Genomic DNA, 10,000 nt, shown 5'->3' with positions numbered 1-10,000 from the left:
CGTGTTGTATATATGACTTATAGATAAAGTTTGAATACCTTTCTTGCTAGCAACCGATAAACCAGGTTCCTATTGAAGGCTTTTAACTCATTTCGGTCAAAGTTATCTTTCTGTTGAGATTCCCATGGATTAGTGTGTGTGTTTGTGTTTGTGTGTGTGTGTTTGTGTTTGCGTGTATTTGTGTGTGTGTGTGTTTATATGTGAGTGTGTTTGTGTGTATGTTTGTGTGTGTGTGTGTGTATGTATGCGTGTGTATATGTGTGTTTGTGTGTCCAACAGCGTGACCATCTCTGTTATTACCGACAATTATCTAAAAAATTTCCCTTTGAGATTTGTACCCACGCTAACTCAAACGTTTCTTAATGGAGACCTCGTCATATGATGTAAACATTGCTTTAAACTTTGCAACACAGTTCGAGGGACTTGCAAAGGAAGGAAAAAAAATAATAAGAAAAAGTAATGAAATCGACATCGAAATAGCATTTGCTGATTTCTGAAATCATTCTTAGTGAAACGATTTCGCAAGAACTTCGTGTTGCTATCAGTACCACCAGCTATTTTTACCTCAACGAATAATATGATTATGATGGCATTTATATTTTCATTGCTGTCGTTATTTAAGACATTTTCATTATACCTGTTATCATCATAATTATTGTTGACGTAATTGTTACTGTTTTCATCGTATAAGTGAGTCATCATTATTACCCTTATTTGATTATATAGGCCCATAGTGATAAGGTCGCTGATAAGACGAAATCTCCGAAGCTTAGGAAAATTCACCCGCTATCAGATAATTCATCTAGCAATATAATATGAGAAGTAGCTATGTGATCCGTGCTTCGAAAAGTATATAATCTTAAGTATCATTTTTTTTCCTGTGGAAAAATAATTCTTTTTTTTTTCTTTTTGTAACTACTATTTTCCATAAATTTATTACATTGCCTGAAAACTCGAATTCGTTTATGTTGTACAGTTTATTTTTCCTCCTTCTCCTTCTCCTCCTCCTCTTCCTCCTCCTCCTCCTCGCCCTCCTCGCCCTCCTCCTCCTCCTTGCCCTCCTCCTCCTCCTTGCCCTCCTCCTCCTCCTCCTCCTCGCCCTCCTCCTTCGCCTCGCCCCCCCCCCCCCGCAAGAGCACGGGGGGTGGGGGGTGAGTCCAGGCGCGTCAGCTGGCAAGAAAAAAAAACTAATTCTCTCTTTTGCTGTCAAAAATATTGCTCGATTTTTCTTTAATTCTTTCTCATTTTTTCTTGCCTCTGCGTTCACTATTTTCCTTCCTCACTTTTCTGAACATTTCTCGTTTTCTGCACTTTTTATTTACTCTCTTTTGCGGACATACTTTTTTTTTTTTTTTTTTTTTTATCCACCAACTTTTATTCATATATTTTTCTGTTTCTCTCCCACATCCATTTCTTTCGTTAGTATTTTACGTATCATCGGATATTTGTTTATTTTTCTTTTCTTTTTTTCTTTTTCCAATTTTATTTTCATGTCTATTCTTAGCCTTCGTTTTCATTTTGTTTCTCTTGGTTGTTTCTCTTTCGTCTTTTCATATTATCCTTTTTTCTTCTCATTTATCTATCCTTCTTTTCTTCGTTTCTCGTTTATATTTTCTTCGCTTATTTTTACTCCTTTGTTTTTTTGTTATTTTTTCATCTCCCATTATATTTACTGTCTTCTCCTATTCATCTTTCTTTCTTTGCTCTTCCTATTCATCCGTCTTTCTTTTCTCTTCCCCCTATCCTGTTCTTTTTGTCTCTTCTTTCATCTCCCCTTTCATTCTTACCGTCTCTTCCTATTCCGTCTTTCTTTTTCTTCCTCCTATTTATTTCTTCTTGTCTCTTCTTTCGCCTTCTTCTTCCGACTTTCTTACACTCTTTCATTTTTCGTTTGGCATTTATTTTCTTTTCCTCTTTCTCCTTTCTTCTCGTCTGCTTTTTATATCCTTTTTTTTTCTCCTCCTCTTCCTTCTTTTATCCTTATTCCTTCTATTTTTCTTTCTTTCTTCTTCAGCCTCGTTCTTTCTTCTCTGTTTTCATTTTCTCTCCTCGTCCTTTTCCTCCTATTCTTCTACTTGGTCAATTTCTTCTCTTCTCCTTTTTTATTCTTCTTGTCTCTTCATCCTTCACCATCTTTATTTTTATTTTTTCCCCCTCTTTCTTCTCCTCTTTTCCTATTCGTCTCCCTTTCGCTACCTTCCTCTTTCTTATTGTTTTGTCTTCTATTTTCTTCCCCAAATATGTCTTCATCACTCTCCTTTATTTTATTTTATATTATTTTTTAACGTATACTACATATTGTCCATTTTTTTCTTCCACTTTATTATCAACTTCTCTTCTTCTTTATTATGTGCCTTATTTCTTTATTGCCTTGTTTTCTTTGTCTTTTTCTTGTTATTTCATTTTTTTCTTGTCGTCTCTATTCATATTGTTGTTGTCTCTTCTTATTCTTTTTTTCTCCCTTCGTTATCATTTTTTTCTCATTATCTTCATTATCTCTTTACCTCTTCATACACCCTCTTAATTATCATCCTCTTAATTTCCTTCTTTTAGTTATTTTTTCTTACCCTGCTTTATCATCTTTTTGTCTCCTGTTCTTTCTTAATCTTCATTTTCTCTTTGTTTTCTATGTTATCTTCCTCTTCGTTGTTATCTTTCATTATCCTGTTGTCTCTCTTTCCTCCATCTTCATTTTCTTCTTCCTGTCTCATCTTTTTCTTCTTTATTCTATTTTATCTACTTTTTCTTCTTAGATGGGGGTGGAGGTGGGGGTGGAGGTGGAGGTGGGGGTGGAGGTGGAGGTGGAGGTGGAGGTGGAGGTGGAGATGGGGGTGGAGGGGGAGGAGGGGGTAGAAGTGGAGATGATGGAGGAGGAGGAGGTGGTGACGGAGGTGGAAGAGGAGGAGGAGGTGGAGGTTGAAGGTGGTGGTGTGGGTGGGGGTGGAGGTGGAGGTGGAGCTGGAGGTGGAGGAGGAGGTGGAGGTGGAGGTAGGGGTGGAGGTGGAGGTGGGGGTGGGGTGGATGTAGAGGCGGAGGAGAAGATGGAGGTGGAGGTGGAAGTGGGGGCGGAGGTGGAGGTGGAGGTGGAGGAGGAGGTGGAGGTGGAGGTGGAGGTGGGGTGGAGGTGGGGGTGGAGGTGGAGGTGGGGTGGAGGTGGAAGTGGAGGTGGTGGCGGAGGTGGAAGAGGAGGAGGAGGTGGAGGTTGAAGGTGGTGGTGTGGGTGGGGGTGGAGGTGGAGGTGGAGCTGGAGGCGGAGGTGGAGGTGGAGGTGGGGGTGGAGGTGGAGGTGGGAGTGGGGTGGATGTAAAGGCGGAGGAGAAGATGGAGGTGGAGGGAGAAGTGGAGGTGGAGGTGGAGGCGGAGATGGAGGTGGAGGAGGAGGTGGAGGTGGAGGTGGAGGAGGAGGTGGAGATGGAGGCGGAGGTGGAGGTGGAGGTGGGGTGGAGGTGGGGTGGAGGTGGGGGTGGAGGTGGAGGTGGAGATGGGGGTGGAGGTGGAGGTAGGGGTGGAGGTGGAGGTGGGGGTAGAAGTGGAGAAGATTCAGATTCAGATTCATATAGTTTATTAGCCAAAATATGTACAGTTATAAAATTACATAGAAACATGTTGATACATTGGCTGAGCATCTTGAGAGTAAACTCTCCTCAGATGTTCCGTGAAAGCTGTCTATATACACGTATATGACTAATAATTTACAAAACTATACACTAATGATTTACAAAGTTATGGTACTTAGACTTCAAAACAAAATAGTATATAATGAAATAGGAAAAATAAGTATTTTAGGGAACATATAATAGAGATGACATAGTATCTATCGAGATGACATAATATATGATTTTAAAAGTTTCTTAAAAGACACTATAGTTATACTGTTCCTAACATGCTCGGGTAGGTTATTCCAGATTTTTGGGCCTCGATACAGAATGCAAGACTGTGATTGTGAGGATTGCATTAAGGGAATGTGCAGGATGTTACAGTTTCTGAAAGCGTACCTTTGGTTTACTCTGTACGAAAAAAAGTTAGTAGTGTGGGAGAAGATCGATTTAAACACGAAGAGTGAAGTGAAATATCGCTCAATTTCATTAATTTTTAAAATATTTAGTTCATTAAAGGCATTAATTGTGGATGCATACCTTGATAGACCTGCCATTGTTCTAATTACCCTTTTTTGTGCCTTCACTAGTGGTTGCAAAGAGGTAGTATGAGCTCCTCCCCATACCACTATACAATATGTCAAATGAGGATATATTAATGAGTAATATATTGATTTCATTGCCTTAACAGTTAACATGTGTCGGGTATGATATAATATAGCACATTCCTTGTTAATATTTGCTTGAATTTTGTTGATATGATCTTTCCATGTAAGTTTTTCGTCTATATGTAGACCCAAAAATTTAGTACTTGTTTCCCGTTTGATTACATAAGGTCCAATCTTTAATTGTGGGAGGTCATTAGGAATTACTTTATTCCTATTAAAAATGAGGAAATGAGACTTCTCAGTATTTAGAGTTAATTTGTTGCTTAATAGCCATTTCAGTATTTTCTTAAGTTCCTCATTAGCCATAGTGATGAGATGGTGTAATGAGGGACCCGATGCATAAATGTTGCTGTCATCTGCGTACAGTATGAATTTAAAAAAGGAGCTAGTGCATACAATGTCATTGATATACAAAAGGAATAAAACTGGGCCCAAAATGGAACCTTGCGGTACGCCATACGTTATAGATTGCATGGAGGAGGCTTTTTTGTTACAGAGAACATATTGCATTCTATTGCTGAGGTAAGATTTAAACAAACTGAGAGACGTATTCCTGATTCCATAATGTTCCAGTTTAGACAGTAAGATGTTGTGGTCAATGGTATCAAAGGCCTTGGATAAATCCAAAAATAAGCTTAATACAAATTCTCGATTGTCAAAGGCTCTGTACACATCATTGGTAAAAGTAGTGACTGCTATATCTGTAGATTTGCTGTTTACGAAGCCAAATTGACATGGTGTTATGATATTTGAGTCAGCAAGATGCTGCAGTAGTTTGGTACAAATGATTTTCTCTAGTATTTTACTAATTGCTGGCAAAATTGAGACTGGTCTGTAATTTTTAAGTAAGTGCTTATCTCCTGACTTTGGTATGGGTATGACTTTAGCAACCTTAAGTTTATTAGGGAATAATCCAGAGACTAGTGAGCAGTTTATGATATGTAATAAAGGTAAAATGATTTCTGGAAGGATGTGTTTGATGATCGTCATTGAAATATCATCCTTGCCTGGAGAGGAATTTTTCAATTTTTTTATAATGTTAATGAGTTCAGCTTCTGTAATTTGCTCAATTGTGAAATTAGTTATAATCCTGTCACCAAGAAATTCTAAAAAATTATGACTGCAGGGTTCAACTGATCTGGCAAGTTCTAATCCAACAGCAGAGAAATACTCGTTGAAGTGGTTAGCTACTTCTGTTGCGTCGGTAACTTCAATGCTGTTGACTTTTAGTGTGATTTTTTGCGATTGCTTTCCTCTGTTCAAAATTGTATTAATAACCTTCCATTGAGATTTACTACTAGCATTTTCTTCCAATTTTTCAGAAAAATATCTAGACTTGGCTTCCCTTAACCTGCGGGTAACTAAATTACGGAGCCTTTTATATTCCTCTCCGTAGGTCAGAGGCCATTTGGCATATTTCCTCTGTACTTTATTTTTATAATTAATTAAGTTTTTTAGTTCTCTGTTAATATAAGGTTTGTTGATGTGTTTGTTTTTTATAATCTTTGATTTTAAAGGGAGAAACTTATTGAAGCTTGCACTTATAATAGTTTCAAAGTTTTCATATGCAACTTCAGGATTTAATGCTGAATATACAAGATCCCATGATACTTGGGATAACTGCTCTCTGAGTTTATCAATATTTGCTGGACTGAACTCCCTATATTCAATAACTTTCGTCTCACTCGATTTTAGGTTGTTGTTAAGGCTAATGTACGAGAAGATGGGAAAATGGTCTGTTATGTCAGAGTAAATTATACCGTTAGTTTTGGATCTGTTGATTTCATTTGTCCAGATATGATCGAGAATGGTGGCCGATGTAGCAGTTACTCTAGTTGGCTTCGTTGTGACACAAAAAAACAATTTGCTATTGAGGAGACCAACAAATTCTTGCATGGTTGTCGAACAAGTTAAAAGATCCAAGTTAAAGTCTCCAGCAAGTATGCATAGTTTGTTTTCAGAACATGCAGTTGTGAGGATATCACTTAATTTTTCCATGAAGCTATGAATATTACTTTTTGGCCTTCTATAAATCTCCCCAACTAGAACATTCTTTGTTGGTGTTTTAATTTCAGCAAATACTGATTCAATGGCATTTTCACTGTAAGTGAGATCAGTTCTGAGAACGGAGTTGAGTCTCTCATGTACATATAGAGACACACCACCGCTTTTCCTAGACCGGTTATTAAAATAAGCATTATATTGTGGTATTTCAAATAAATGTTGAATATCATTACTTAGTCTGGTTTCACACAATCCAATAATGTCAAAGGCTTCACCATTATGAACTATGCATTCCGCTAGTAATGTCTCGAGATGTTCCGGGGCAGATCTTATGTTATGGCTTAAGATGCTGACTTGATGCTCTTTAGCATTACTGTGGATGTGAGAGTTACAATTTGCTGCTCCAGGGAATACATAGTTGCATAATGGATCGGTCATCCCGAGCGAATTTTCTATAAATAAGTCAGGATCATCATTTGAAAATTCGACATCGTTATCACATGTAAAGTTATTATATTTCAGAGTTTCTAAAATGTCTAATGAGATTACAGGGTTTGGTGAATCTGATAGAAGACAGATTAAATCATCGTCATTAATGTTATAAAAGGGTAGATTGTCCAACAGTACCATAATGGAAATATTTACATAAATATCACGTCGATATTATCTACTTTTTCACTCACAGCTGTTTTTTCCTGGTTCCGGTGGGCTTCGATCTCAGGGCCATTCCAGCGTTACTGCCGTGTGTCGTACCTAGTTTGTGGGTTTGCTGGTTTGACGTGGTGTGCGAAGAACGTGGCGGGAGTCCGCCAGTCGTGGCACCAACAGCTCCGGCAGCCATGGTACTGGAAGAAGAATCCGTGGCAATGGAGGCAGCGGCATCATGTGTGGCACCAGGGGCATCAGCATCCGTGGCACCAGAGGCATCCATTGCATTGGAGGCAACAGAAACCGAGGTACTAGCCAGGAAAGCACCAGAGGTTTCTGTTAAAGTGGTGGCGGCGTCGACGTCTGTGGCACTGGAGGCACTAAGCATGGCAGAGGAGGCATCTCTGGAGATATAGGTAGACTTAGCATTTCCGTCAGCGAAACCTGGTGGGGGAACACTAGTGTCACACTCGAGGAAGAGTGTGGCTGTGTGCACGGGCGGTGGGCCCGTGGGTGTTCGAGGCTCCTGTTGACCCCATGCAGAATCAGACGGGAAATGAGGAGCTCTTTGCATGAATGGTGATGCGGGCGGCGATGAGGGAGCGGAAGGAACCGATGGCGCCGTTTGTCTACTGGGTTCTCGAGGACGCACTGATCTCTGCCTCTCCTTTATTACCAACTTGCGGTAATTGAAGTATGCTACTTTCCCGTCTCTCTTGGCGGCTCGTAAGGCTGGCATCTGGGCTTTTCTCATCTCCAGTGAATTACGACACAGGTCCTCGTTGATGTAAACACCAGTCCTCGTGTTTGCCAGTTTTCGCCTGTCCTGGAAGACAGCATCCCGATCCGTGTAACGAGTGAACCTCACCACAATATCACGAGGCGCAGCGTTCCTTGTGAGGGTGCCCACTCGATGTACCCGCTCGAACTCCGGCGTTAGCTGGAAGTGACGCTGGAGGAAGGCGGCTGCCTTAGACTGGCTCTTTTCCCACGTCTCGTTCTTGTCCTCCGGCAGACCGCTGATTCGTAGATTGTTCCTACGACTATAATCGTCGAGGTAATCTATCCTCTCTTTCATTTCAGTGTTTTCCTTCTTTATTTGTTCATTCTCCTTGATCAGTTCAGCATTATTCCTCCTTAGATTATCAATTATCGGTTTAAGATCCTCTAGCTGGTGGTGTGCGAACTCAAGGCTTTTTGTTAGTTCGCCGATTTTTGCAGTTGCATCGTTGTTCATGCGTAACACGCGATCGATGGCCTCGTTGTTAGAGCGCGCTATGTGGTCCAGTGTGTCACACAAAGCATTCTTTTGGACATCCAGAAGTGACAAGACTTCGGCGCGAGTAATGCCTGGCGACGCGGTAGGGCTGGCGCGGCCGTTGGGAGGCATTATGCGGAGCGTCACGAAGCGCGGGAAAGAGCTTGGCGGATCAGGAGGGGTCGGTGGGCTGCAGGGGGCCGGGAGAGGGGGAGGGCAGGAGGGTGGGTATGGGTCCGTGCAGTGAGGTCGAGCGTGACGTCACGAAGCAACTGCGCATGCGCAAACTTGGGAAAATTTGAACAGGGAGGCTTGAGATTTTCAATATTCCGTCCAAAAGAATACAAGTCCTTAAATTTAGCACTGTAAACTATTCATCTGCGAGGTCACTGAGACCTTACTGTGTATCTTGACAAGGTTGGTGAGGATGCACTGCTTGTTTACCTTGTTATTAGGACGAAACAATGAGCGTTGCTGGTTACGAGCCACCTCCGCAGAGAAGTATAGTAGGAGGAGGAGGAGGAGGAGGTGGAAGTGGGGGCGGAGGTGGAGGTGGAGATGGAGGAAGTGGGGGTGGAAGTGGAGGTGGAGAAGGAGGAGGAGGAGGAGGAAGTGATGGAGGTGGAAGTGGAGGTGGACGTGGAAGTGGAGGAGGAGGTGATGGCGGCGAGAGCACGGGTATGTCACATACCACTGAACATTCCACACGTGTTGCTTCTCTTCTGGGTAAATTTGCTTTCAAATATTGTTTCTGTGTAGTTTTTAATCCAATTTTCCTTCTCTGATTACTCATGCTGATGATAATAATGACGATGAAAAACAGTAATAGTGCTCATAATATTAACATCAACAAGATGATACTACTAATAATAAGAATTGTTTCTGCGTAGTTTTTAATTCCATTTTCCTTCTCTGATTACTCATGCTGATGATAGTAATGGCGATGAAAAAACAATAATAGTGCTCATAATATTAAGATCAATGAAGATGATACTAATAATAATAAGAATTGTTTCTGCGTAGTTTTCAATCCAATTTTCCTTCTCTGATTACTCATGCTGACGATAATAATGACGATGAAAAAACAATAACAGTACTCATAATATTAACATCAATGAAGATGATACTACTACTAATAAAATGAAGATGATACTACTACTAATAAGAATTGTTTCTGCGTAGTTTTCAATCCCATTTTCCTTCTCTGATTACTCATGTTAACGATAGTAATGATGATGTAAAACAATAATAGTGATAATATTCCGATCTCAGGCCACAGGGGATTGAAAATACAGCTATACACCGTGAGATAAGCGAACCCACGCATCGCAGTCGGTCTGTCGGCATCCCGTAGGCAGTTTCCCTCGATGATAGAGAGGTCAAGTGTTCTATAAATTTACTCAGAGCACTGCCATATTTGACGAGATATTTCAGAGGAAAATCGCCCCTATTTTTACCCATACGTAGGTCTCATCTGCCACGCCCCCCCGCGCACTGGGTTTTAGACCTTCTGTCCCTCGATAAGTAACGCAGCCCTGTCGCATTGGCCGAAACTTCATGTAATGTTTGGAAATAATTTTCGTCTTCCTTGTTTGATTTTTTATGTTTTTACCTCAATCGTCACATTCTCTCATAATTGCCATTTAGGTAATGATTCTATTTTTTAGTTATTGCTATTATTATTATAATTATTGTATTATTATTATCATTATTATTATTATCCTTATTTTTATCATTATTATCATCATTACTTTTATCCTTATTTTTATGATTACTATTATTATTATCATCCTTATTATTATTATCATTATTATTATCATCATTAC

This window comes from Penaeus vannamei, chromosome 20 (assembly GCF_042767895.1).
Source record: "Penaeus vannamei isolate JL-2024 chromosome 20, ASM4276789v1, whole genome shotgun sequence".
Classification (NCBI taxonomy): domain Eukaryota; kingdom Metazoa; phylum Arthropoda; class Malacostraca; order Decapoda; family Penaeidae; genus Penaeus; species Penaeus vannamei.
Note: the sequence above shows the minus strand (reverse complement) of the source record.